Source organism: Melospiza melodia, chromosome 19, assembly GCF_035770615.1.
Source record: "Melospiza melodia melodia isolate bMelMel2 chromosome 19, bMelMel2.pri, whole genome shotgun sequence".
In the NCBI taxonomy this organism is placed as follows: domain Eukaryota; kingdom Metazoa; phylum Chordata; class Aves; order Passeriformes; family Passerellidae; genus Melospiza; species Melospiza melodia.
Genome location: NC_086212.1, coordinates 2,740,916 through 2,767,609, shown reverse-complemented (window position 1 = coordinate 2,767,609; position 26,694 = coordinate 2,740,916). Strand labels below are relative to the sequence as shown.

Genomic DNA, 26,694 nt, shown 5'->3' with positions numbered 1-26,694 from the left:
AATCTCATGACTGTCCCCCAACAGTCGACACACACACACCTGGCCCTGACAGGCCAAGGAAACAAAACATCCTCACTTTGGGTAAATAATCTTCATGTTGCATTCTACTTTGGCACAAACACAAGCACAGCAAATGATAAGAATTGTGTTTGCTTTCTCTGAGGTTCAGAGAATGTGAATCCCAGAAATATTCTTGGGAACAATTGTGCCTTGCTTTTCTCTGTGAAGAGAAATGTGGGGCTACAAGCCCCCTTCGTGTTTTACAGGCAGGGAAAACCATCTGCCTGGGGATGTTGGGATCTTTCTCGTTCCCTTTCTGAGCTGGGGGTGTCTGGAGGCTGGCACGGTGCCCACAGGCAGGGGCAGTGCTGGGGAGGGATGCAGGGAAAGCAGCTTGAGAGCATCCAGAGGAGACAATGAGGCTGGGGACACAAACCCTGTGAGGAAGCCCTGAGGGAGCTGGGGGTGCTCAGCCTGGAGAAAAGGAGACTCAGGGCTGCCCCCATCACTCTCACAGCTCCTGGAAGGTGCCTGTGCTCAGCTGGGGCTGGGCTCTGTCTGCAGCAGCACTGACACAGCCAGAGCACACAGCCTCAGGCTGCACCAAGGGAAATACAGGCTGGAGACTGGGAAAAAGCTTTTACAGACAGGGTGATAAAGTTCTGGGATGGCTGCCCAGGGAGGTGGTGGAGTCCCCATCCCTGGGTGTGTTTAACAAAGCCTGGATGTGGCACTGGGGGCCGGGGTTTGGGTGAGGGGTTGGGGCTGGGTTGGACTCGATGATCTTGGAGGTCTCTTCCAACCTGGGCATTCTGAGAATTTCTGTGACTCAGCTGGGCTCCAGGGGTGCCTGTGCTCTGCCTGGGACAGGGAGGGCACTCTGCCAGCCCTGATCTGATTGCAGAATGGGTGCTGGTCCATGGAGCATTGTCCTGTGGTGGATTTCATCAGTGTCATGACAGAACCAGCTGAGTGAGGAGGAGTTAACCCCTCCTGACCTGCCTCCTGCTGCAGAGCATCCCCTGGCCCTGGACATTTCACAGAGACAGTGTGACAGATGAGTGATGCCATGGTGGACTCTCACAATTAAAAGGCAAATATCCTGTATATGTTCAGAGAAGTTTTATAGATTTATAGTTACGTTTTACCCCCTTGTGTTGTTATCAGGGCTGGCCTGGGTTTGGGACATTTGGGAGGGTCAGTTTGTCACTATGGCAGCACCTGAGCTCCAGTCAGGATTTAAGGCAGAGATCTCCACCACTGGGCAGGGAAAAGGAGCCAGTGGACAGAACTTTGGAAGGGGCTAAAGGGTTAAAAGGTGAAACCTCCATGGTGTGGATGAGCACATGGTGTGGAAAATCCTCTGCTCCTGGTGCTGTAATATTTTCTCTATTCAGTCTTCTGTTGTATTTTTGATAAGATTTTTATAAACCTTTTAAATTTTGGAAGTGAGCATCATTTCTCACAATCAGGGAGTGGTTTGAGCTGGAAGAGACCTCAAAGCTCTTCCCATCCCACCCCTGCCATGGCAGGGACACCTTCCACTGTCCCAGATTGCTCCAAGCCCTGTCCAACCTGGCCTTGGACATTTCCAAGGATGCCACAGCTGCTCTGGGCACCCTGTTCCACTCAATCTGCTCAGACAGACATTGTGAGAATATTGGAAATATTCAGTTAATGCACAAATGTGGTGAAAAGCTTAAGCAAATTACAATTTTATTCTAAACAGACCTTTGTTCACATCCTAATGAATTATTTCCTTACCATAAATTAATTTACCTGCATGGCCACGTCTGGGAAGTGTTACCAACCTCAGAGCACAGAGATGGAGCTCAGGGTCACAAAAGGAGCCTGGGGAAGAGCCAGGAGCTGCTCCTGAATCCCTTGAGTTTTTGGCTGGTGCAGTAAAGGCCAGTGCAGTCACCCAGCCACGGTCCTGCTGCCCACTAATTATTATTGTTGTCAGCATTTTGCCATTGGCAGGAGGCAGCCAGGTGCCTCTGGATTAGCCAGGGTGTGAAAAATGGCTTTCCAGCTGGCCTGGTGACCTTGTGACAGCAGGAGAGAATTCACAGGCAGAAGATGGAGATGTCAAGATATAAAATTAGGGACGATGGGGAGCTGGGTCTGCCCCTTGAAGTGAAACAGGAAAACCTATCCTGGCCTTGGTTTAGGGTTTCCTGTCTGTGATACAGGAGATTCTTGTGCTGTTTGCCTCCTGCAAGGCACATCCTGCTCCCAGGAGAGAGGTGGGAGCAGAGGCAGCTCCCAGCACAGGCTGAGCAGCATCCCTGCCCTAAAGCTGGCTCAGGAAAGGTGGCTGATGTGCTCTGTGGCTGAAGAAACCCAGCCCAGCGTGGGATGGGCGCAGAAGTGCTAATTGAAGGACCTGAGCAGCCTCCCCATGGCAGGGAATTGGAACAAGATGATCTTCAAGGTTCCTTCCAACCCAAACCTCACTGGGATTCTGTGGGGATGGATCCAGGAAAATGGGACATTTGAAGATCAGTTAAGACTAAAGCCAAATTGAGGTACTGTTTATTTTGAAAAGCTGGGAATTTGCTTCAGAATGCAGGAGCAGGGCTTTGACAAAGCAGGCAGTTAATTAAAGTGCATCAATTAAAGGGGGTTCCTCCCTGTTTTGTCTCCCATGGCCTAACTCAAAGTAAAATTTTCAGTTTCAACATTTAATATTTTCCAAATATGAAATAAATAAATGAACAAAACTATGAAAAAGTTTTACTGTGGGATATTTCACTGTTGTCTTGATTCTTTAAGTTTTTTCTAAACCTTCTGATGTTTACATTCTTGTAGCAAACTTTCTCACACGCTTTATATAAATAATTCATTGTTTTGCATTCTTTTATGGAAGAGGAAAATTTTGATGGACTGTTGGTTTGTCCAGTGTCATTGGAGAGGTGGCACTGTCACCCTCCAATCCACTGTCACTTTTGGAAATCTATAAATGTTAGAGTCAAAAATTAAGAATTCTGTTTTCACCTTGGAAGAGCTGCATGTCCACATTATGTTATTTCACGTCCTATAGAAGAAACTCTGGTTTTTCCCTCAGCTATGGTGACCAAAAATTCCTGCCTGCCTCCATCCCTGTCCTGTGCTAGCATTAACCCGATGGAGCAGTTTTTGTGGGATTTCTGGTGCCTGAGCCAGCCTGAACCAACCCCCCAGTGCTCAGCCCTGGGAACACAACCACCCCTGTCTGCTCTGCTTCCAGCTCCCTGCTAAGCAGCTCAGAGTCTTAGCTCAGAAAGTCCCAGCTCTGATCCTTGCAGACAGCAGCAGCAGCTTTGCTCCCAGCCCTGCAGAGCTCCCAGAAAGTCGTGGATTATCTGCTCACCCTCCTGCATGTGCTGCTTCCTGCAGGGTGAAGAGGCACGGAGAGGAGCTGCGCCCGCGGCCGCTGCGGGCACGGGGACAGTGACAGAGCCCGGGGGCCCAGCCAGCCCTGGTGAGTGACTCTGGGGTGCTCCTGGGGGGGCACAGCCCTGGGAGTTGGGGCAGCGCCCCCCTGGCAGGAGAGGGGCTGGACAGAACCCTGGTTCCGGGGCACTCTGAGGGTTCCTCCCTTGGTGCCTGCTGGGAGAGGCTGATTTCCCTTCCCCTGGGCTGGTGTGAGTGTTCAGCAGTCAGAGGTTGGTGGGTGTGCTGAGAACCTGTCCCCAGTGCTGCTTCACCACTTGAAGCCCAGGCAGTGGTGCAGTCACCGTCCCTGGAGGTGGTCAGGGAAGGTGTGGATGTGGCACTCAGTGCCATGTGTTGGGTCAGAGGTTGGACTTCAGGATCTCAAAGGTCTTTCCTAGCTTAATTCTGTTTTTGAGTCTGTAATTACACCCTGTGGGTTGTTTTGGACACGGGTTTGGGCATGTCTGCGTGTCACATTCATTGCCTGTGTTGCTGCTGAAGTTCTGTTTGCAGTTTGTCATGGGGAGGTGAAAATGAGTGTGCTTGGGATAAGCTGGAGGTGAACCCTGCTGGGCTCATCCCAGAGCAAGGGCAGGCAGGGAGAGGCAGGTGGAGGTGCCTTGAAAGGCTGATCTAGAGCAGAGACTAGACAGAGCTAAATGGACAAAATAGGGATTTATTGCAAGGCCTTAAAGGGACAGCACAAGAACCCGGCCAGGGCTGCACCCAGACTGAATTTAAGATGGATCCTGGTCAGGAGTTTTTACACTTTCATCAGTTTTGGTTCATCTACATATTGGGTTCAGCTGTCCAATTGCAGCTCCAGATCATGAAATCTCAGCCCCCTGCCTTGCCCCTTCTCTTTGCATTGTTTGTGCTCTTTGGGTAAAGGTTGTCCTTGATTCTCCAGCTGGGGAGGGATTGCTTTGTCAAACTGTGAAGAGAACCTGCTAACACCTAATAGGAAGTGTCAGAGTTACATACCTGAACAGAGCAGAGAATTTGGAAAATATCAAAGTTAAAACCATCCCTGGAAGTGCTGTGCTTGGGGCAGGCAAGGTGCAGAGCTGCTGCTGCTGCTGTGTGGGGCTGGGGCCAGGGAAGGCTCAGAGCTCTGCTGCTGCCTCTGCCCCTTGGGCTGGGAGGGAACATTCCCCTGGTGTTTCCTTGCTGGGGTGTTGGAATCCATAAAGTTGAAGGGTTTTTAGGAAATGGTTAAAAAAAAAAGTATGTACGCCTTAGATTGGAGTTTTGTTAGCATTGCAGAAAAGTTTCCCATGCAAGCAGAAAAGTTTCCCAAGCAGTAGACGTGACAAACAACAATAGGCCTCTGTAGAATTGGCTTTAGGATGGCAGCAAGGTTATTTAATGTATATCTTTAGAGGTTAGCATGAATAGAACTCTGTTCTTTGTCTCTTATGAACCAGTCTTTGTTTTAACTATCATTACGTGTGTTTTATAAGATTGGATAGAATGCCTGTCAATATGTGTTTTCTGTGTGTGATTGGCTGAAATCTAGACTGAGATGATTTTATGTATTTCTGTATCAGCCCTCCTGGGTGAGACATTTTTGGTGTGGATCAGTGAGCTGTCATGTCTCCATTTTGTATTTTGAGACTGATGTGCTGGAAATAAAAGCAAAAATCTCTTCACTGGTCTGGTTACAATGTTATCCATATTTGGATGTTTTGCCGCGGCCTAGTGGGTTCCTTTTTTAAGACGTGGGTTCCTGACACAATTGGATTATATCTACCCTTCCCCTGCACTGGGGCTGTGTTTGTCAGTGCTTAGGGCAGGACAGAGGAGTTCCTATCCCCACAATTTAGGAAGTTTAACATCCCCCACACCTAGCTTGGCCAGGGTGCTGAGCTGAAATCACCTCTGTGAAGCAGAGGCTTTATGGAGCAATGGGAAGGGATTTAGGGATCAGTGCAGTGGTAGCATGACCTGAGGGTTGGGAAATGCTGCTGGGAATGGCTGTGCCTGTTGGAAACTTGCTGTGCTTGCTGAGCCCCGAGGTCAGGGAGGGCTCTGCCTGCTCTGCTGGGAGTTTCCTTGGACTTCAGGGCAGTGAAAGCTGGGGTTTGCTTCAGCAGAGGGTGAAGATTTCAGGGTGTCCTCATTCTGTGCTCAGCACATGGCAGGAAGATGCAGCAGTGTGGTTTTAGCAGTAGGTTTCTCTTCCAGCTCCTGGGCAGATGGTTAAAGCAGAAATTACAGATGAACAGAATGAGTTAGAAAGGGACCTTAAAAACCATCCAGTGCCCCCCTGCCATGGGCAGGGACACCTTCCACTGTCCCAGGCTGCTCCAACTTGGCTGTGGGCACTTCCAGGGGTGGGTCCTCAGTTTCCAGTTCAGCAGGGTTTGCAGAACTTGGCTTTTCATTGGCATCACAGCTGGAGTGTGCCTTTGGATATTGCATAGAAGAGAGAAAAAACAAACCTGATCAGATAAAACTTCTTATCACAGAGGCAGGAGCTGTGCTGTTGGTGATGGACCCCTGGAGATATCACCCCAGTAAATAAGGATCTTATTTGGAAATTAATCCAGGAAACTCCGAATAACAGCAGGGAAAAGACTCACCTGAACTTCTTCAAATCAAAATGAAGCATGGCAAAGACAGCTACTGAACCCTAATTCCACAGACCAGGATTTAACTCAGCAAATGAAATTGTGGGATTCAGCAGCATTGGAGAAATCCATGGATTTTTACTATTGAAAACATTTTTACAAAGAACAATGCCAGAAATGTTTCCAAATTTTGTTTTGGTTATTGGCATATTCAGTAGAGTTTTGAACTGTGGACCCTTCTTTTTGTACAAGGTATTTACTGTAAGTGGAGGGAATTGTCTTTTATCCAGCAAGTTCCTCCCTCCCTCAGGACTCCTGACACCTGAACACTGCTGCCTGATGATTTGCTCTTTCATTTTTCACCTCTCCCCGCACTTAACTGTGGCACCCAGAATAAAGGCAGATCCCAGAAGGAGCTGCAGAGCTCCCTGTTCCTCGGGAGATATTTCAGTGGGGGAGTATCTGTCATTGAGGCAGTTAGAGAAGCACACAGAGAGTGACTGGAGAACAAGGGAGGCTGATGAAAATGCCCATTATTGCAGGAATAGAGTTGGAAATAGCTGGTACTGAGTCCATCCTTACAGGGCTGGGAGTGCCCTCAATGAGAGCACACAGAGGAGCATCCTTGGGTGCCTCAGCCAAAAAGGGATGGAATGCTTTGAAATGTTCTGTGTGGGTGGAGGGGCCAGCAGGGCTCTGAGCACAGATATTCCAGGCTCTAATCACCTGCTCAGGTCCTTGTCAGGGCAGTCCTGCCTGGCCAGGATTAGGGGGGCACTGGCAGCCCTTTAAGCTCCCGTCTGTGGTGACCTTCTTAGCACCCCGTGGGCCAAGGAAGGAAGGGATCTGACAGCTGCTTAATTTAGAGAACACCAGGTCAGGAGGAGGCTGCAGAGCCTGGGAGCTTGCAGGGGCAGGAGCTGGGGAGGGCTGCAGTGCCCAGGGCTGTGGGATGGGACCCTCACAGGGCTCGTGGCTGAGCCTAAAAAAACCAAATTCCAGCACTGAGCTCCCCTCTGTGCCCGAGGTACCTCTGTCAGGGAATCAGGGTTGGATCTGTGAAAAACGCCCATCACTTGTTTTTAAAATTTTAAAAGTTTAATAATAATGAAATGGTGATAAAAATAGTAATACAGTTAGAGTAATAATAATTTGGACAATTTGAATTAGGACAATATGAGACGATAAATACAAAGAGTTACGGATGTCCAGGTACCTTTTCTGGGCAGAACAAGCCCGAAAAAGGACCCACGTTAACAGAGGATTAACCCTTAAAAGCAACAGCATGTTGCATATTCATACACCTCATACATGATGCATAAATTCCATTCAAACACAGGATTCTGTCTGGTCAGTGTCAGCTTGTTCCTCTGAATCCTGACAGCGTCTTCGAGGTGGGAAGAAGTTCATTTCTTCTGATAATGGAGAATCTCTGAAAGATTCAGGTGTCCTGTGGCTGCTGTCTCAGTGCGAGTCCTTTCTTTAAAAAAAAGTATCCTACATGGCATTGTTTCTATTTTAACAATTTTTATAAACTAAAACTATATTTAACACAGTACTTAAGAGAATTAAACCAGCATTACTTTCTAACACAACACATATAATATTCATTTTAATATTTGGGAAAAGCCAATCATAAAATACATGCATTTTTCACAGACCACTCAGTTGGGAGCTCACTCGAGAAGCTTCACAGGAGTTGTGAGCCAACAGAAACCAGGCTGAGGAGGGCACAAGCAGAAATTCCCCGCAAAATGCACTCTCCCCAATCTTTATCTTCTGTAAAAAAAAATTCAAAGACACAAAGAAAATTTTGAAGGTAAAACTCAATGTTCTGAGCTGGCTCCTGTGAAGGATTGCCTGTGACCGTGTTCACAGGGGTCTCAGGTTGAGGGAAGAGAGGAGGATCCAACTCCATGTTTCAGAAGGTTTGATTTATTATTTTATGATATATATTTCAGTAAAACTATACTAAAAGAATAGAAGAAAGGATTTCATCAGAAGGCTGGCTAAGAATAGAAAAAGAAGGAATGATAAAGGTTTGTGGCTTGGGCTCTCTGAGCCAGCTGGGCTGTGATTGGCCATTAATTACAAACATCCAACATGGGCCAATCACAGATGCACCTGTTGCATTCCACAGCAGCAGATAATCATTGTTTGCATTTTGTTCCTGAGGCCTCTGAGCTTCTCACGAGGAAAAATCCTAAGGAAAGAATTTTTCCTAAAAGATGTCTGTGACAGTGTAGGGCATTGCACCACTCCTGCTTTGGGACATAAAACCTGGAGCAGGCACAGAAACTGGAGCACATGTGGAATTGTTAACCTGTACATTCAAGCAAAACTCCCATGCCCCAAGAAAGCCATGGGTTAAAAAGCCAGTGATTCATCTCTAGAGCTGAGCTGGTTTCTGTGATCAACCCAAATGTTTGATTCTTTCAATAGCTGAGCAAGTGATTCTTAATGAACGCTCAGTTTTCTGCAAATCTTGATCTTACTGAAATACAATGTCAGTTTAAATGATCTGACTGGAGGATTTTTGTTTTTCTTTTTTCATTTCTGGATTTCCTTTTGGAAATCATCTGTTGCTCAGAACCTCTCAAACCTTGGAGGTTAAATCAGATTAAGGTAATGTGTGAATGGAAAATGTGAAATCTTTTCCTAAGTAAAAAAGCTTTTGCTTGTGCAAACACCAGACAGATGATGGCACAAATCCCTCCTCCTGCTGTGGCTGTGCTCAAACTTTGGGTGAAAATATTGGCAGAACATCCTCTCCTGCCTGGTGCAGCTTTGTGGCTGCATTCCTCAGTTCTGGAGCTGGAATGTGAGTCAGAAAGGAGGGAGTCAAGGGGGTGCCTTAAAATGAAGGTACAAAAATAGCTCTCCCTGCACATCTTCTCTCAGCTTCCCCTTACAAGGCTGCATTGACGTGTGCTGGATGGGATGTGATGGCTCTGGCCTTGGCAGATGCATCAAATGTGACATGTGAGCATGGGTGTTAGGGTTTTTTTTTAAGGAGACAAAGAAGGGTTAGCAAGAAATGCAGAAAAGATATGCAGTGAGGTGGCCACAGTCCTTCATCTACAGAATCCAGACCTGAGATTTGCTTCCAGCTCGGCCTGAACTGGAGATTTCAGGAAACAAGCCAAAAAGTTGCTTATTTTGCCATTTCATCATCAGATGTGCTGCTTCCCTGAGGCACTGACCTTTCCCAGGCAGTGCTGTGACAAAAGCTGTGGTGGAACATGAGAGAGGCTGGGCTGTGCCACCCAGAGCAGGGAGATGCTGCCACCCCCCTGTGTTTGGATGAGCCTCTGACACAGGATGTTGGGGTTTTTCTCTGCTAAAATCCTTAATTTTGGTTTCTCCCTGAGGGTGAATATCACTGCAGTAGTATCAGGGAAAGCCAAAGGTGATACAGACACTCCATCATCAGAAGGCATGAAAATGCATTTATTATTAGAAATGTACAGTTCTTATGGAAACAATGGTGGACCTAAGACCTGATTGGCCTTTAGGAATCTTCTCTCACCTATTGGTGGACTGTCACTGACATATTTTATGAAAAATCCTTTCCTCAGGATTTTTCCTCCTGAGAAGCTGAGAAGCCTCAGGAACAAAATGTAAACAATGGTTATCTGCTGCTGTGGAATGCAACAGGTGCATCTGTGATTGGTCTCATGTGGTTGTTTCTAATTAATGGCCAATCACAGTCCATCTGGCTCAGACTCTATGGGCAGTCACAAGATTTTATTGTCATTCCATTTCTTTTCTATTCCTTGCTGGCCTTCTGATGAAATCCTTTCTTCTCTTCTTTTAGTAGAGTTTTAATATAATTTTAATATAATATATATAATAAAATAATAAATCAGCTTTCTGAGACATGAAGTCAACATTCTTGTCTCTTCCCTCATCCTGGGACCCCTGTGAACACCCCAAGAGAAATTCCACATTGAACTATGAATAGCACACTCTGGAGAACCATAGCTATGAACAATGGTTACAGAAAGAGAGAGAATAATTCTGTGAATTCTTTCCTCTAAGTTTCCCACAGCTTCCCAGGATTTTCCTGGGAGAACCATGTCTCTCTGCGTTCAGAGGATATGTAATTACTACAGGTGGAGGTTCCACTGGAAACATGGTCAGTGAGGCTGACCTTGGGATGTGCTGGGCAACCTTGGAGGGCTGATTTGGATCCCCAGCTTTCCTCTGTAGGGATTCCCCAGGGAATGGGCACGGCCCTGAGGCTGCCAGAGCTCCAGGAGCTGCCAGGGGTGTCCAGGGTGGGGCTGTTGGGGTGTCTGTGCAGGGCTGGGGCTGCCCTGGCTGATCCTGGGGGTCCCTCCCAGCTCAGGACATTCTGTGGTTGTTTGGGACAAACACTTGATTGTGGGCTGTTCCTTCCCCCTTCCCAAGAGAAGAGACACAAAGGGACCATGGCAGCCTTGGTCTCTTGCCTGTTTTTGCTGTGGTATACTGGGGAAATCCTTGTAATCAAACCTTGCTTCATCCCCTCCATCTTTGCCTGGGTTTGCTGTGCTGTGGGGAGCCAGGACATCTGCATCCTGTTCCCCTCCCATGGAGCATCTCCTCAGAGAGTCCTGGAGCCATTACAGCTGGAAAGGACCTCCAGGATCATCAAATCCAACCCTTAGCCCAGTACTGTATTTGCAGGGAATGTCCCAATGAAGGCAGGAATGATGTATCTGACTCCATGTTCTCAGAAGGCTAATTTATTGCTTTATAATACTATATTATACTAAAGAATACAGAAAGGATACTTACAGAATCTAAAAAGATAATAATGAAAACTGGTGACTTTCTCCAGAGTCCTGACACAGCTTGGCCCTGATTGGCCAAAGAGTGAAAACAACTCCCAGCAGAATGCAATGGAACAGTCACCTGTGGGTGAACAATCTCCAAACACATTGCGCATGTGAGCACAACACAGGAGAAGCAAATGAGAGAAGAATTGTTTTCCTTTTCTCTGAGGCTTCCCAGCTTCCCAGGAGAAAAACCCTGGGTGAAGGAATTTTTGCAGAGAATGTGAATGCCACAACCCAGCACTGCCAAGATCATCACTAACCATGTCCCAAGTGCCACATCCATGTGTTTTTTGGATACTTCCATGGATGGTGACTTCACCACTGCCCTGAGCAGCTTCTTCCAATGCCTCACTATTGAGTCAGGACAATCCCAATGTAGGGAATAATGTGCTCTGACTCCATGATTCAGAAGGCTGAATAAATGCTTTATTAAGCTGTGTTGTATTACACTAATTCTATATTAAAACTATACTAGAAAGGTATTAGAGACAAAAACCTGTGACTGTCTTGAGACAGCCAGGACACAACTTTGACCCAATTGGCCAAGGAAACCAAACAACCTTCACTGGTGTCCAGTTAACAAATCACTTTGGGTAAACAATCTCCATAACACATTGCACATGTGCCAAACAGGAGCAGTGAATAGAGGTAAGAATTGTTTTCTCTTCTTCTCTGAGCTTCTCACTGCCTTCCCCAGGAAAAATCCTGGGAGAGAGAATTACGTCTCTCTCTGTTCAGAGAATGTGAATGCCACACCTGACCACCCTTTGGATGAAGACATTTCCCCAGTGTCCAATCTGAATCCCCCCTGGCAGAACTTGAGGCCATTTCCTCTTGTCCTGTCCCTTGTTCCCTGGGAGCAGAACCCAGAGCTGTGGAGATCCAGAAGAAATCCTCCTTTCCCCTCTCCTCAAATCCCAGTTTTCCCTGAGCCTGCGGGGCTGGGGTGCACTGAACCATCCTCGGCTTCCCACAGCTCTGCTCCCGAGCCAGGGAGAACTTTGGCAGGGCAGGGAGAGGTTTGTGGGCCACTGAGCTTTCTCTGGTGTTGTTAATTATCCATCATTTCTTGCCCTACTTTCCCTGCAAGCCTTCCCTGCCTGCTCAGTGTCTGCTGGGACTCAGGAGAGTCCTTGTGCTTCTCCTGGGCTGGGTGGCTCAGCCCCATAGAGATGTTCTGAATCTGTTCTTGTCCAGCTTTGCCTGTCACTGGCTGTGCCTTGATCTTTCTTGTACCCCTCCTGCTAGATCCAAAAAGTCTGCTGCATTATTTTTCTCTTTTTCCCCCCATTTTCTTGTCATAGCTTTGAATGCCTTTATTATTCCTTCTTCCCTCCTCTGGCAGAGGTGTCTGTGCTTATAATCTCCTTAGCACTGAGGCAGCCTGTTCATTTTAAAGAAAGCTGCTTTAAAGGCAGGTGTGAGCCAGACTTGGCCAATTCTCTCTTTTCCCCCGTGGCTTGAAGGGCCTGAAAATACTCCTGTAATCATGTCACAGAATCCCAGAATGGTTTAGGTTGGAAGGGAGCTTAAAGCTCCTCTCGTGGGCAGGGACACCTTCCAGTGTGCCAGGTGATGCAGGGAGTGGCTGCAGCCCTTGGGTGATGTGCAGGGGACACAAATGGGACTTGAGGCAAGTTCTGCTCCCCCCATGCTCCAGCGGAGTGTCTGAGCTGTTCTCTCCCCACCAGCCCTTCTGCAGCTCATGGCACTGCTGTGTTCACAGTGGAGCAGCTGCAGTGTCCAGGCCTGGGGGAAAGCAGGGTGTCCCCCTGTGCCCCAGCCCTGCTCAGCACTCCATCTGTGAGTCTGTGCCTGTCCTGCAGCCTCACCCACACCCAGCCTGCAGCAGGCACTGCGATGAATCCACCCCAGGATGGGCTGAGCTGGGCTGCAGCAGCCTGGGCTGCTCAGGAGCTGGGGGATGCCCCAAGGAAGGCAGGAATGATGAATCTGACTCCCTGTTCTCAGAAGGCTCATTTATTACTTTATAATACTATATTATGTTAAAGAATACTATGTTGCCTTATATATCAAGAGACCTATTATATCATTATAGTGCGAGGATTCCGTATCACCAGAATTTCATCCCTCCTCAATGTTTCTCATAGACAGCTCCTCTAAGCACTGACTCTTCCTGGTGCTTGTAGAAGTCATCAGACTCCAGTTCTCCCCAATCTGCTCTTTTATAATACTGTTCTTATTTGCTACAGGTGTGGCCTGTTAACATCAGGCCTGCTCCTAATCTTTAGTAATTGGTCCAGCTGCAACTCGTTGGGGAAAAGATTACATTCTACAACACCTTCATTTACCCACACTGCATCCCCCTACAATGCTATACTAAAGAATACAGAAAGGATACTTACAGAATGCTAAAAAGACAATAATGAAAACTGGTGACTCTCTCCAGAGCCCTGACACAGCTTGGCCCTGATTGGCCAAAGAGTGAAAACAACTCCCAGCAGAATGCAATGGAACAATCACCTGTGGGTAAACAATCTCCAAACACATTGCACATGTGAGCACAACACAGGAGAAGCAAATGAGATAAGAATTGTTTTCCTTTTCTCTGAGGCTTCCCAGCTTCCCAGGAGAAAAACCCTGGGTGAAGGGATTTTTCCAGAGAATGTGAATGCCACAGATGCCTGCAGGGAGCCTGGGGTGCATTTGAGGGGCCCTGGGGGCAGCCAGCCCCAGCCTGGCCCCCTCACCCCTTCGCTGTGTCTGTGCAGACACCCCAGGGCAGTGTCCCCTGCCAGTGCCCCACACTGTCCCTCCGTTGGGCAGGGACAGGGGACAGCAGGAGCCAGCTGGGGGGACTCAACATTTGCTGCATTTTGGCTACAAAAGCCAAGGAGTGAAGTTTGCTGTTCCAGCATCTCCTTCTGCAGGAGATTTCTCTTTTTCCCTAATGCTTTCCTACTTCTCAGAGTCTGGAATTGTGTCTGTGCTGTTTGCCTGAGCCTCCCATGTGGTCACAGCCTCTGCCTTGGCTCCTATTACACTTCCCAAAGCCTCTTCATTGCCTGGCTCCTCTAATCCTTCCAGGAGCACCCATGTTTTATGCCTTGGTTATGCCTCCCTTCCTTTTAATTAATTTTTCACAGTGCCTTGCTTGTCCCTGTTGTCCTTTTTAATTTAATTTATTGCTCACTAGCCATCACAACACCTGGGCAAGCCTTTAATTTATCTTTTCCTGTGTCCCTTGCACCCCCTCTGCCCTCTCCCATTATTGATTTCTCCAGTTTGATTTCACCAGCATCATCTCCCACCCTTCCCTCCCACTCAGAATTGCTTGGATGAGTTTTCCCCCCATTCTTGACCTTGCTGCTTTGTAATTCCTGGCCCAATAAAACTGGGATTGCTGCTTGCTGGGATTGCTGCTTGCTGGATCCCCTCCCTTGCTTGGGCTTGGCTTCAACCCTAAATGTCTCAAAATTCCCTCTGGGTGATTCCCCATCCCTTTAAAGCCGTGATAAGGAATGTGAGAAACCCCAATCACATGTTTTTAAAATTTTAAAAGTGTAATAATAATAAAATGGTTATAAAAATAGTAATACAATTAGAGTAATAATAATTTGGACAATTTGAATTAGAACAATATGAGACAATAAAAACAAAGAGTTATGGACAGTCTGGGTACCTCTTTCTGGGCAAAATAAGCCCAAAAAAAGGACCCCCCTTTAACAGAGGATTAACCCTTAAAAACAACAGCCTGTTGTATATTCATACACCTCATCCATGATGCATAAATTCCATTCAAACACAGGATTCTGTCTGGTCAGTATCAACTTCTTCCTCTGAATCCTGGCAGCACCTTCAAGGTGGGAAGAAGTTCATTTCTTCTGATAATGGAGCAATAAATTCATTTTCTCTGAAAGATTCAGGTGTCCTGTGGCTGCTATCTCACTGAGTCCTTTCTTAAAAAAAAATCCTACATAGCATTGTTTCTATTTTAACAGTTTTTATAACCTAAAACTGTATTTCGCACACTACCTAAGAGAATTAACAAATCATTACTTTCTAACACAACACACATAATACTCATTTTAATGTTTGCAAAAAGCCAATCATAAAATACATGCATTTTTCACACGGAAAAAATCTCCTTTCCCAGGGAGCCTCATCCAGGTGGGAGGGGTTGGTGGCCATGCCCTGGTGCAGATTCTGTGCTGAGCTTCCTGCGGGCAGGGAGGAGTTCCAGGGCTGGGCCGTGCTTGGTTCCAGCCCTGAGCAGGAGGGAGCTGTGTGCCCAGCGCTCTGCATTCCTGCTGTTATCCTGGGGATGAGGATGTGCAGCTGAGGCTGAGCCCTGGCTGCTCCCAGCCCAGCTCTCCTGCTGCTCTCAAGCTTTTTCCTGCTCTGCATTTAAACACTGGGGAAATTGTGGAAGGAAAGAGGGAATAAATGACTTTTCTTCTGTCTTTAGCTGCCCTGTGGCTGGCACAGCCCAGCTCCCAGAGATCAGACAAAGAGGGAACCCCTGCTTTGCTCCATGGCTGTGAGGAATTGAGGGCTTTTATTTGCCACCATAAATGGTCCATTTACTTCCAGAGCAGTCCCTGCCATTACCACAATGGCTTTGGAAAGCACATTACTGCAGATACTCAGGTTATTTTGTCATCTGTGGCCATGTGATTTGCAAGCTGAGCCCAAAAGTGGGAAAGAGGTCAGAGGGATGGGAACCATGTGTTTGTTAAAAACACACAGCAAGGCAAGATCATGAGCTATTATCTGCTCCCCTGCAGAACAGGCACAAAGCACAGCAGGCTGAGGCTCAGCAGAGTGGGTATCTACAGAGTTCCCTGTTCCTGCTAAAAAATACTTGGGTTAGAGCTGTGCTCCTGTATGGGATTTCCATTTCCATGGGATCTGTCCATGGCAGCTGAGCTAGTTCTGTCTGATGGAGGAGCAGGGTGTCAAGAGTGGGGCTGAAGGTGGCTCTGGCTATGGATGTGGTTGGATATATCCTGTCCTTTGGATACCAGGGAAAGGCTCTTCCCCAGAGGGTGCTGGCACTGCCCAGGCTCCCCAGGGAATGGCACAGCCACGAGGCTGCCAGAGCTCCAGGAGAGTTTGAACACCTCTGTCACGGACATATTTTATGAAAAATCATTTTGCTGAGATTTTTCTCCTGAGAAGCTGAGAGGCCTCAGGAACAAAATGTAAACAATGGTTATCTGCTGCTGTGGAATGCAACAGGTGCATCTGTGATTGGTCTCATGTGGTTGTTTCTAATTAATGGCCAATCACAGTCTGGCTGTCTCAGACTTTCTGGTCAGTCACAAGATTTGATTATCATTCCATTCTTTTCTATTCCTTGCAAGTGTTCTGTTGAAATCTTTCTTCTATTCTTTTAGTATAGTTTTAATATATAATTTTCTTTTAATATAATATATATCAAAAAATAACAAATCAGCCTTCTGAAACATGGAGTCAAGATTCTCATCTCTTTTCCTCATCCTGAGACCCCTGTGAACACCACCACAGAGCTGCCAGGGGTGCCCAGGGTGGGGCTGTTGGGGTGTCTGGGCAGGGCTGGGGCTGCCCTGGCTGATCCTGGGGGTCCCTCCCAGCCCAGGGCATTCCATGATTCTGTCATTCATTCCACCTGCTGACTCCCAGGGCATCAAACTGGAAATCCTGGAGTGTAACAGCCCTGGCATGTTGTAATCATATGGAAAATGAGGAGGTACAACAGGCACTGCATGGGTCATGTGGAGCTTAGAAGATCTCAGAGGAACCAAGGCAGCATCACTGGTTTAATTGGTGGCTGGTTATAAATACCTGTAGTTCCACAGTGAGCTGTTAGCATGGTTAGATTTGGTTCGGGAATAAAATGTGGGAACTGGAGGATTGTAATGCCCATGGCCTGGCTGCTGCACTCAGCAGAACTGGGTGGGGAACATGGCAAGTTGTTCATTCCATTGGTTTTATTCGGTTCTCTCTCTCTTATTCTTTTCTCTTCCTCATTCTCCCCATTTCCCATTCTTCTCTCTTCAGCTGAGTTAGGCCCTTGAGGTAGGATCACCTGTAACTCCTGAAGGTAGGTCAGTTCCCTGATGCTGACAGGGAAATCTGTGGGTGTCTGTGAGCTGCTGACCCTTTTTCCAAATTAAGAAGCTCACCTTGTCCATCTTTGACAATTTTTATCAATGCATGAGCAAAGGAGACTGGCTCTCTTCTCCCTCTGTCTCCAGGTATAGAAATATCCTTTTTTATGTAGGAACAGCCCCCATTGTACCCATCCTTACCTTACCCTGCTTTTTACCAAGGTGTGGGGTGAGAGGAGAGGAGGGAAAGGCTTTAAGTTTAAGGAGGGCAAGGATGGATGGGATATTGGGCAGGAATTGTTCCCTGTGAGGGTGGGCAGCCCTGGCACAGGGTGCCCAGAGCAGCTGTGGCTGCCCCTGGATCCCTGGCAGTGCCCAAGGCCAGGCTGGACAGGGCTGGGAGCACCTGGGACAGTGTGAGGTGTCCCTGCCCATGGCAGGGGTGGCACTGGGTGGGCTTTTAAGGTCCCTTCCAACCCAAACCCTTCAAGCAGTCCATGGCAGAGCACTGTGCAGCACTTTGGGAGGATTTGTTTCCCAGCTGCCAAAGGAAACCTTTAAAGAAGCTGGAGACCATTTGGGGTCAGTCAGCTGTAGCCACATTTCTCTTCACAGAGAAAAGCAAGGCACAATTCTTCCCAAGAATATTTCTGGGTTTCACATTCTCTGAACCTCAGAGGAGGAAAACACAATTCTTATCATTTGCTGTGCCTGTGTTTGTGCCAAAGTAGAATGCAACAGGGAGATTGTTTACCCACAGTGATGGGGTTTTGTTTCCTTGGCCTGTCAGGGCCAGGTGTGTGTGTGTGGGGACTGTTGGGTGACAGTCATGAGATTCTGGGCAGTGTGAGCAGGGTTGAGTGCTTGGCAGGTTCAGATTTAGATGTATAGAGTAATATAGTATAATAAAGTAATTAATTAACCTTCTGATATCCATGGAGTCCTCATCATCATTCCTCCTTCATCAGGGCTCACAGCGCAGCCATAGTCAGTGGCTCAGTTTGAGATTCAGAGTGAGACTTGAGCAAACTCCAGCTGTGGAGAGGAAAGCTCATGTGCAGTGCAGTGCTCTGTAAGATTGCATGGAGACAGGAACTGACAGAGCAGGATGTGTTTGGATCTGTTTGGGTAATTTCTTCTCTGCTGTGAGTTGTGGTTCTTTTGTGAAACACCCCAGGCTCTCTCTGTGTGCTGCTGGATTCAATCCATCTGCCTTCCCCTGGGAATGCCACCTCTTCCCTGCTCCATGGGCTCTCTGCAAGCAAGGAGCTAGAAATAAACACCAATATCTCTCTTAGCAGGGGGTTAAAGCTGCACTGGAGCTTTGCCTTTGTACTTGTAAATAAAAACAAGCAGGTAAGGGGTGCTCCAAGGCCAAGGCCAGGCAGAAATTGGGAGCACACAGAGATGCTGCTTTATGGCACATGAAATCTGCAGAACTGTACAATGAGGTGATATTCTTTTGTAATGTGAGGAAAAAGTATGAAATTAATAGAAAGTTTTTGATCTGGGCCCAGCCAAGTCTTCCAGTGAACTTTATTTTCTTTCTCATGCTCACAAGCAGAGGATAAATGCTGGAGTTTAAAGTGCTGGAGGGTTTGATGCGCTGGGAGGGGTGGAGGAAGCTGCACTTGCCTTTCCTGGCTGTGCAAACCTGCTGAGACCCATCTGCAAGGAGATTTGGGGAAAACGGGAAAACCCTTCCTCTTGCAGGGCCCTGGTGCCTGGGTGGTGCCTCCTGTGTGATGCAGGGCAGGACATGGTGTAGCAGGGTTAATGAGCTGCTGGAAGGTTGACGAGCACAGTGAAACTGGGCTCAATTTTGGCTCCAGGACCCTGTGGTGAAGGAATCCCATAGGTACAGGTACAGCTCGTGGGCACACTCAGCCTGGGAAGTGTGTCCCTCCATCCCCTGTCCCCAGGCCCTCTCCAGCTCTCCTGGAGCCCCTTCAGGCTCTGGAAGGGGCTCTGAGCTCTCCCTGGATCCTTCTCCTCACCCCATGAGCACCCCCAGCATTCCCAGCCTGTCCCAGAGCAGAGCGGCTCCAGCTCTTGGAGCATCTCCGTGGCCTCCTTGCCACTTATTTGTTGAAAGCGAAGGGAGCCAACCCATCTTGTTGTTGATCAGCATTGACTCCAATTTATTGATTAAATCAGCCACTTTATATAAGTGTTAATTAACTTCATGCATATTGCAAAATCTGAGCTCACGATAGGTTACAGAGAAAACTCTAACCCCTCCTGTTGTTTTACAATACCTGTGGTTTGTTTATTGAAAACAGGACCAGCGTTCTCACTGTGATATGAAAAGTTCTCAAAACCTTCATATCTGTTCCCAGAGCAGCTATCTGTTCCCAGAGAGCCCAAGGACAGAATGTTTTGCCTGTTATGGGAAGACTGTCTGAGAATCTTATTGTTTATAGAAAAGGTGCCTGAAACCTAGTTATTTACAAAATCAAGCCTGGGAACTGAACCAGGCTCTCCACACTTATTCTGTCAAATCTCAATAATTTTTTGTTCAATCAAAATCAGTTTTTTTCATTCAACCGTTGTTTCAGTCGTTTCTTTCTTGCCCTGGGGCCCCAGGGCTGGGGCAGCTCTGCAGGTGGGGGTCTCACCTGAGCAGAGCAGAGCAGAATCCCCTCCCTTGAGGTGCAGATGAGCTGCCATAGCCTGATGCTGCAGGAGCAGGGCACTGCTGCACCTCAGACCACTTCTGAGACCTCCTCACGTGTGAGCTTCCCCTGCCCCTCACTCTCCTCACCTCACCTCATTTCCAGCACTATTCCCAGTGCCTGCCATAGTCCTGCAGTCCCTTGGGATGTTTGTCCTTCTGTGCCTTCATCCCCTGCATGCTCCCAGTGCCAGGGCTCTGTGCTGGTGCAGGGAGCTGTTCCCAAGCTGGGATAACATCCCCCTGCATTCAGCTGACTTGCATTTCCTCCTTATCCTTGCCATTAATCCCAAACTTGCAGAATCACCAGGTATTAGGATTTGATAGAGACTCTGCTCTTTGTGTGCCGAGCCAGCTGATGGAAGTCTTAATCCTGCAGGTGGTGAGCTGCCAATCCATCCAAAGCCAGGCTGCATTAGCACTCTGATACCAGAAATATCCTCCTGATAGGGGAAGATCCCTGCCAGGGGGAGCTGGGAAGGCAGAGTGCATCTCTGAGTGCCTGGGCTGCCCAGTCTGGCACATCCTGAGTGCCTCCTGTGGCTCTGAAATTGCTGTGAAAGGGGAAGAGAGAACAGCAGCCTGCTTGCAGAAATGTCAGCCTGCAAGGGAGGAGGGACAGGGCTGGGGGAGCTCTGCCTGCAGGACTGGGGACACTCAGGGGGTGCTCACCTGGAGGAGGCTCCAGAGAGACTCTAGAGCCCTTTGCAGGGCCTGAAGGGGCTCCAGGAGAGCTGGAGAGGGGCTGGGGACAAGGGATGGAGGGACAGGACACAGGGAATGGCTCCACTGACCCCCAGCCAGCAGAGTTGCTCCCTCCCTGCTCCTCCATCACCTCCCACAGCCATCCTCTCCCTGCCCTGGTGGGAGACAAGGCCACAGCCCCGAGGTCACCGTGGGGTCCTGAGCCTGCCCTGAGTGTGGGGACCCTGCCTGCCTCAGGGACCCCATCTGCAGACACTCCCATGGTAGGGAAAGGGATGCCTGGGTGTCTGAAATGTGATCTGGGCTGGTAACCACATCACTGGTGTTTTAGTACCAAAACCCGGTATTTTAATATTATTATATAGTATAATATAATACTGCTATACTAATAGTACAATATGTAATATAATATGATATCGTATAATTACTATATCTATTAAATATCTTAATTATATACTATATCTTAATTATATATTATATATAGATGCTGTATCTTAATATATACGATATACTACTTAGTATATATGATATAGTACTATATCTTAATATATAATATATAGTATATAGATATCTTAGTATCTTAGATATTATAGTATCTTAATATATCTATGGTATAGTACATATAATATAATATAATATAATATAATATAATATAATATAATATAATATAATATAATATAATATAATATAATATAATATAATATAATATAATATAATATAATATAATATAATATAATATAATATAATATATAACATAACATCTATTAATATATCTTAATTACATACTATAATATCTTAATTATATACTATATATATACTATATCTTAATATATAAGATATACTAAATATATAAGATATAGTACTATATCTTAATATATACTATATTATATAGTATATAGATATCTTAGTATCTCAGATATTGTAGTATCTTAATATATCTAGGGTATAATATAATATAATATAATATAATATAATATAATATAATATAATATAATATAATATAATATAATATAATATAATATAATATAATATAATATAATATAATATAATATAACATAATATAATATAATATAATATAATATAATATAATATAATATAATATAATATAATATAATATAATATAATATAATATAATATAATATATAACATAACATCTATTAATATATCTTAATTACATACTATAATATCTTAATTATATGCTTTATATATACTATATCTTAATATATAATATATACTAAATATATAAGATATAGTACTATATCTTAATATATACTATATTATATAGTATATAGGTATATAGATATCTTAGTATCTCAGATATTGTAGTATCTTAATATATCTAGGATATAATATAATATAATATAATATAATATAATATAATATAATATAATATCACAATATCTATTAATATTGACTCATTAATTCATATTATTTAATTATTATTTCATTTAATATTATTATAGCATAATGTAATAATATAATAATAATATTTATATAATATCAGTAATATAATATGTATAATATTCAATGCCATATATATTATATATAGTATTCTACACTATATATAATACATAATGCTATTATATTAGTATTATAGTATACTAGTATACTCTTTTAGTACACTAGTATACTAGATGTGTACTGGTATTTTAGTACCAAAACTACTGGTACTTTAGTAGTTCTAGTAGTACTAAAGTACTACTGGTACTGGTATTTTAGTACCAAACCCCTGCGTTCTGTTGGGCAACTTCTATTTTCCAGTTCTAGGAATAACCTAAAACAGTCAGCAGGAAACAAAATGTATCATTTATAAAATAGAATGGTTGTGGTCATGGTGGACAAGAACATTTTCAGAAAATCCTTTTCCCCTTTCCTCGCTGTAATTCTCCACAGTGACCAGGCTGGTTTTCTCCACCTGGTCCCAGGAAGCAAAGAGAGCTCAGTTCAAGGTAAATCCTGCTCATCCCTCCAGGATTCTGCATTCCCTTGCCATGTAGCAGATCCAGCACTTGCCTGGTGTTTCCAGCCAGGAGCCCAGCTGGGAGGAGGGATGGGCTGCTCTGAGCCCCAGCTGTGGGGATGGAGCAGCATCTGTGTGGTGGGAGCAGTCTGGGCAGAGCAGGCAGCTCTGGAGTAAATAAATAAATAAATAAATATGGAATATGTTCTATGAAGTAACTTGGTGATTCCCAATTAACACCCTAATTGCCCCCTTTTTCTAATTATTGATTCAAAAATTACTGAGCTGAGTTGCAAATGCTGTGGAGTATAAAAAGGAAGGAAGGGCTTTTAAGGGACATTTTGGAATTACAAATTACATTTGTTGTGAAAAAATGAGACAGTCTGTTTAATTGCTGGTAGGATGCAATTTGTGAGCACTTAGGTAAGAAAAATGCAGCTATCTAGGGGATCATTACAGATTCCTTTCCTCTGAGTCAGCAAAGCTCAGAGCTGGGCAGAAAGCAGATCTATATTCCATAAAATTCAGAGTTACAGGGAGCTCTGTCCCAGGGATTGCTCTTGGCAGGGAGAGAGGGATGGACAGAGAGGAGCACAAGGTTTGGGAGCTCACAGAGAAAAAGTAGAGGGGCCAAAGGGGCTGGATCCTATTGCACATTCCCTTCTGGAAGGTGGGGTGAGCCCCCTGGGTCACAGGAAGTTTCTGGCTACAAACAGAAAATAAAATTTGGGATTCTTCCAATGGTTTTTGGTTTACTGAGGGCAGATTTAGGTGGGATACCGGGAGAGAATTGTTCGCTGTGAGGGAGCTGAGGCCCTGGCACAGGGTGCCCAGAGCAGCTGGGGCTGCCCCTGGATACCTGGCAGTGCCCAAGGCCAGGCTGGACAGGGCTGGCAGGGGATGGGATGCCAGTGTCATTCCCACAAAGCCCTTGGAGAAACACCCCTGGGAGCTTGCTGCTGCAGGCAGGTTTGTTGGCACCAGGAGTTAATTAGAAGTGAAGCCTCTTCTCCTGGTGGCAGAAGCCTCTGGAGATCCAAGATCACCTTTTTGGACTAAGGGCTCTGCTCTTACTCACTGCATGAATCAGGGTTTGGCACAGGATCTTTGGTGGAAAAGGAAATTGGGGCTGTCTGGTGCCATCATTTTCCATTAGAGAGAAGGAGAAGGGTGTGATGTTGTGAGGTCCCCAGGACGAGGTGAGAGATGAGAATTTGACTCCAAGTTCTCAGAAGGTTGATTATTATATTATATTATATTATATTATATTATATTATATTATATTATATTATATTATATTATATTATATTATATTATATTATATTATATTATATTATATTATATTATATTATATTATATTATATTATATCATGAGGTTATATACTAAAGAAGGAAAAGGATACATCAGAAGGCTTTACAAGAATGATAATGAAAGCTCCTGACTGACTCCTCAGGGTCCGACACAGCTGATGGTGATTGGTCATTAATTGAAAACAATTCACATGGAACCAATCAAAGATGCACCTGTTGGTAAATGATCTCCAGACCACATTCCCAAACAATCAGATAATTATTGTTTTCATTCTTTTCTGAGGCCTTTCAGCTTTTCCCTGGGCAAAGAGGATTTTTCAGAAGATGTCATGGTGACAGAATGGGGGTGCTGAAGGGAGGGATGGCGGGGCAAGGGAGGGATGGCACTGAGCTGAGGGCACGTGTGGAAGCAGGCAGGGAAAGTCAAGGGCAAGGTGTGCATGGACAGACACCTGGATCTCCTGGCTGCTGTCCCCTCCTGCTGTCCCCCCACAAGAGCCTCCTGTGTGCCCTGGGGGTCTGGCAGCTCTTGCCTGCAGTGCTTCCCACCCTAAAGCATCCCTGTGGCTGGGAAATGTGGTGGGAGATCAGGTGTGTGCCACCCCTGTCCCCAGCCTGTCACCATCTGCTGTCCTGGTGGCCCTGAGCTGATGCTGCCTTGGACACCCTCGTGCTCACCTGGTGTAGGTCCTGCAGCACCAGCAGGACAGACCCACCCCACACCACCCCACCCCAAGCTCTGCAGCCCCCTGGGCTCTGTGGTGGCTCTTTGCCTCTGAGCCTGTTGTGCTTTTAAGGGCTTGGAGCTGCAGAAGGATCTGTAGTGTTGGAGAAACCACCTGCAAAAGTATAGAATCTGCAATAGGTTGGATTGGAAGGGACCCTAAATCCCATCCAGTGCCACCCCTGCCATGGCAGGGACACCTTCCACTGTCCCAGGCTGCTCCAAACCCTGTCCAGCCTGGCCTTGGGCACTGCCAGGGATCCAGGGGCAGCCACAGCTGCTCTGGGCACCCTGTGCCAGGGCAGAATTCCCTGCTAATATCCCATCCAACCCTTCCCTGGGCCAGCCACCTGGTGTTCCCAAACCTCAGATTGGATCCAGGCAGGAATGCTTGGCTCCTCCCCTGGGCGGAGCATCTCCCCATGGGATGCTGGGATTGGATCAGCCCTGCAGGGACACTCAGTGGCCATGGACAGCAGAGATCTCCTGGAGGGAGGGTTGGCTGTGGGAGAGAGAAAGAAAAAACTGCCCCAGGAACAGCAGAGAGCTGCCCCAGCTCTGACAGATGCACAAGCTTTTGCAGCTTGTGGGCCCATTTCCCTCTGTGCACTCCCAATTGTCCTGCTCCTTCAGGCTGTTCCTGCCTCTGGCCAGGGGCTAGGGGAGCTCTGCCCCCCTGACCCTACAGCCCCCCTCAGCCAGGGCTGTGCCATCCCCTCCAGTTTGGGCTGGACCACAGCTGGGTTCAATCTTCACCTCTCGGGTTTGTGTTGCTGGAATGTCTCCCGAGGTGTCAGAAAGTCTCTTTTTCCCAGCCCCACAACCAAAGAAGAAGTCAGGATTCCTTAGCTCTGCTTTTCAAGGTTGTTTATTTTCTCTTATCTATTCCATTCTTTCTCTGACCTGCTGAGATCTGTCCAGCAGGTTGGGTTGTGGCACAGTCCCTGCCCTTGGGGTGGTGTTGGCTTTTTATACTAAAAACTGGGTGTATTTTATTTACAATAATTTTCCAGTAACTATCACCTATGTTAGACAGTTTGTCTCTCCTCTAAACCAATCCAAAAGTGCCACCATCACAGCAGAAGATGGAGGACAAGAGGAAGAAGGAGAAGGACAGGACACACCCAGATTCCTCCATCTTGCCTCTTGAACCCACATTCTAAAAACCCCAATGTGGTGCTGTTCACAGGGGTCTGAGGATGAGGGAACGGACAAGGATCTGACTCCATGTTTCAGAAGGCTGATTTATTATTTTATGATATATATTACATTAAAACTATACTAAAAGAATAGAAGAAAGGATTTCATCAGAAGGCTAGCTAAGAATTGAATAACAAAGAATGATAACAAAAGTTTGTGTCTGGGACAGTGTCTGAGCTAGCTGGGCTGTGATTGGCCATTAATTAGAAATATCCAACATGGGCCAATCCCAGATGCACCTGTTGCATTCCACAGCAGCAGATAACCATTGTTTACATTTTGTTCCTGAGGCCTCTAAGCTTCTCAGGAGGAAAAAGAAAGGATTTTTCAGAAAATATCATGGCTACACCCCAAAATTCTACTTTTTCACCCTGTGACAAATTCACTATCATTCTGTTCAAACTCTTGTGGCTTGTACATCTTCACACAAAGTTGGTAATTGTTTCCATGGGTTAAAATCAAAGGCATGGGTGTCTTTGACTCCATGCCGAGGTCTCTGAGCCCCTGCCAGGGTCTTGGGTCACCCAGGGCAGCCAGAGGAATGTCCTGGGTTCAATCCTCACCCACTGCAGCACCTTGGGAACAGCACAATTTACAGCAGCTCCTCCCCCAGGCTGAGTGGAGTTGAGGAGCAACTGTAAATCATCCTGTTATTATTTTTTTTTTCCTTTCCTGTTTGTTTTACCCAGATGTAATCAATGCTCTAAAGGGCAAAGCAGCAGTTTTATTTATTTATCACAGCAAATAGTCCAGCACTTGGCAGTTTGCTGACCAATGCTCTCAATAATCAGAATTTTTCAGGCTCTTTGCAGGGAAGCCCTGTGGAGTGGGGATACATCAATAATGCCATGATCACAGAATTTGATGGGAAGGCCACCTTTTATAGATTTCATAGCTCTCCATAGCAATAACATTGGTGATTTCGTTCTACGGAAGAAAAATTAAAAGGATGAGCTTTAATTCAAGTTTTTTAGTTTAAAAATGACTTTTTCAGTGCAAATTGATGTAGAATCATAGAGTCACAGAGTGGTTTGGGTTGAGAGAGACCTCAAAGATCATGGAACCATGGAATATTTGGGTTGGAAGGGACCTTAAATCCCATCCAGTGCCACCCCTTGCCTTGGGCAGGGACATCTCCACTGTCCCAGGGTGCTCCAAGCCCTGTCCAGGCTGGTCTGGGACACTTCCACTTGCCCCAGGGATGGGGCAATGGTCAGAGAAAGTTTTTCATTTTGCAGTTGTCTTGCTTCT

The 26,694-nt window shown here is 46.1% G+C and overlaps 1 protein-coding gene across 2 annotated transcripts in view; it reads left to right on the top strand.

The window, feature by feature from the left end:
- RALY (RALY heterogeneous nuclear ribonucleoprotein) overlaps positions 1-26,694 on the top strand; it is a 140,645-nt gene that overhangs the window by 46,174 nt on the left and 67,777 nt on the right. The window contains exon 2 of one of the 2 annotated variants that reach the window (XM_063172148.1): positions 3,382-3,466. The exons of the other annotated variant lie outside the window; for it this stretch is intronic. The gene's annotated coding sequence lies outside the window, so the exon portion shown is untranslated. The remainder of the gene's footprint in view (positions 1-3,381; positions 3,467-26,694) is intronic. 2 annotated transcript variants of the gene reach the window in all.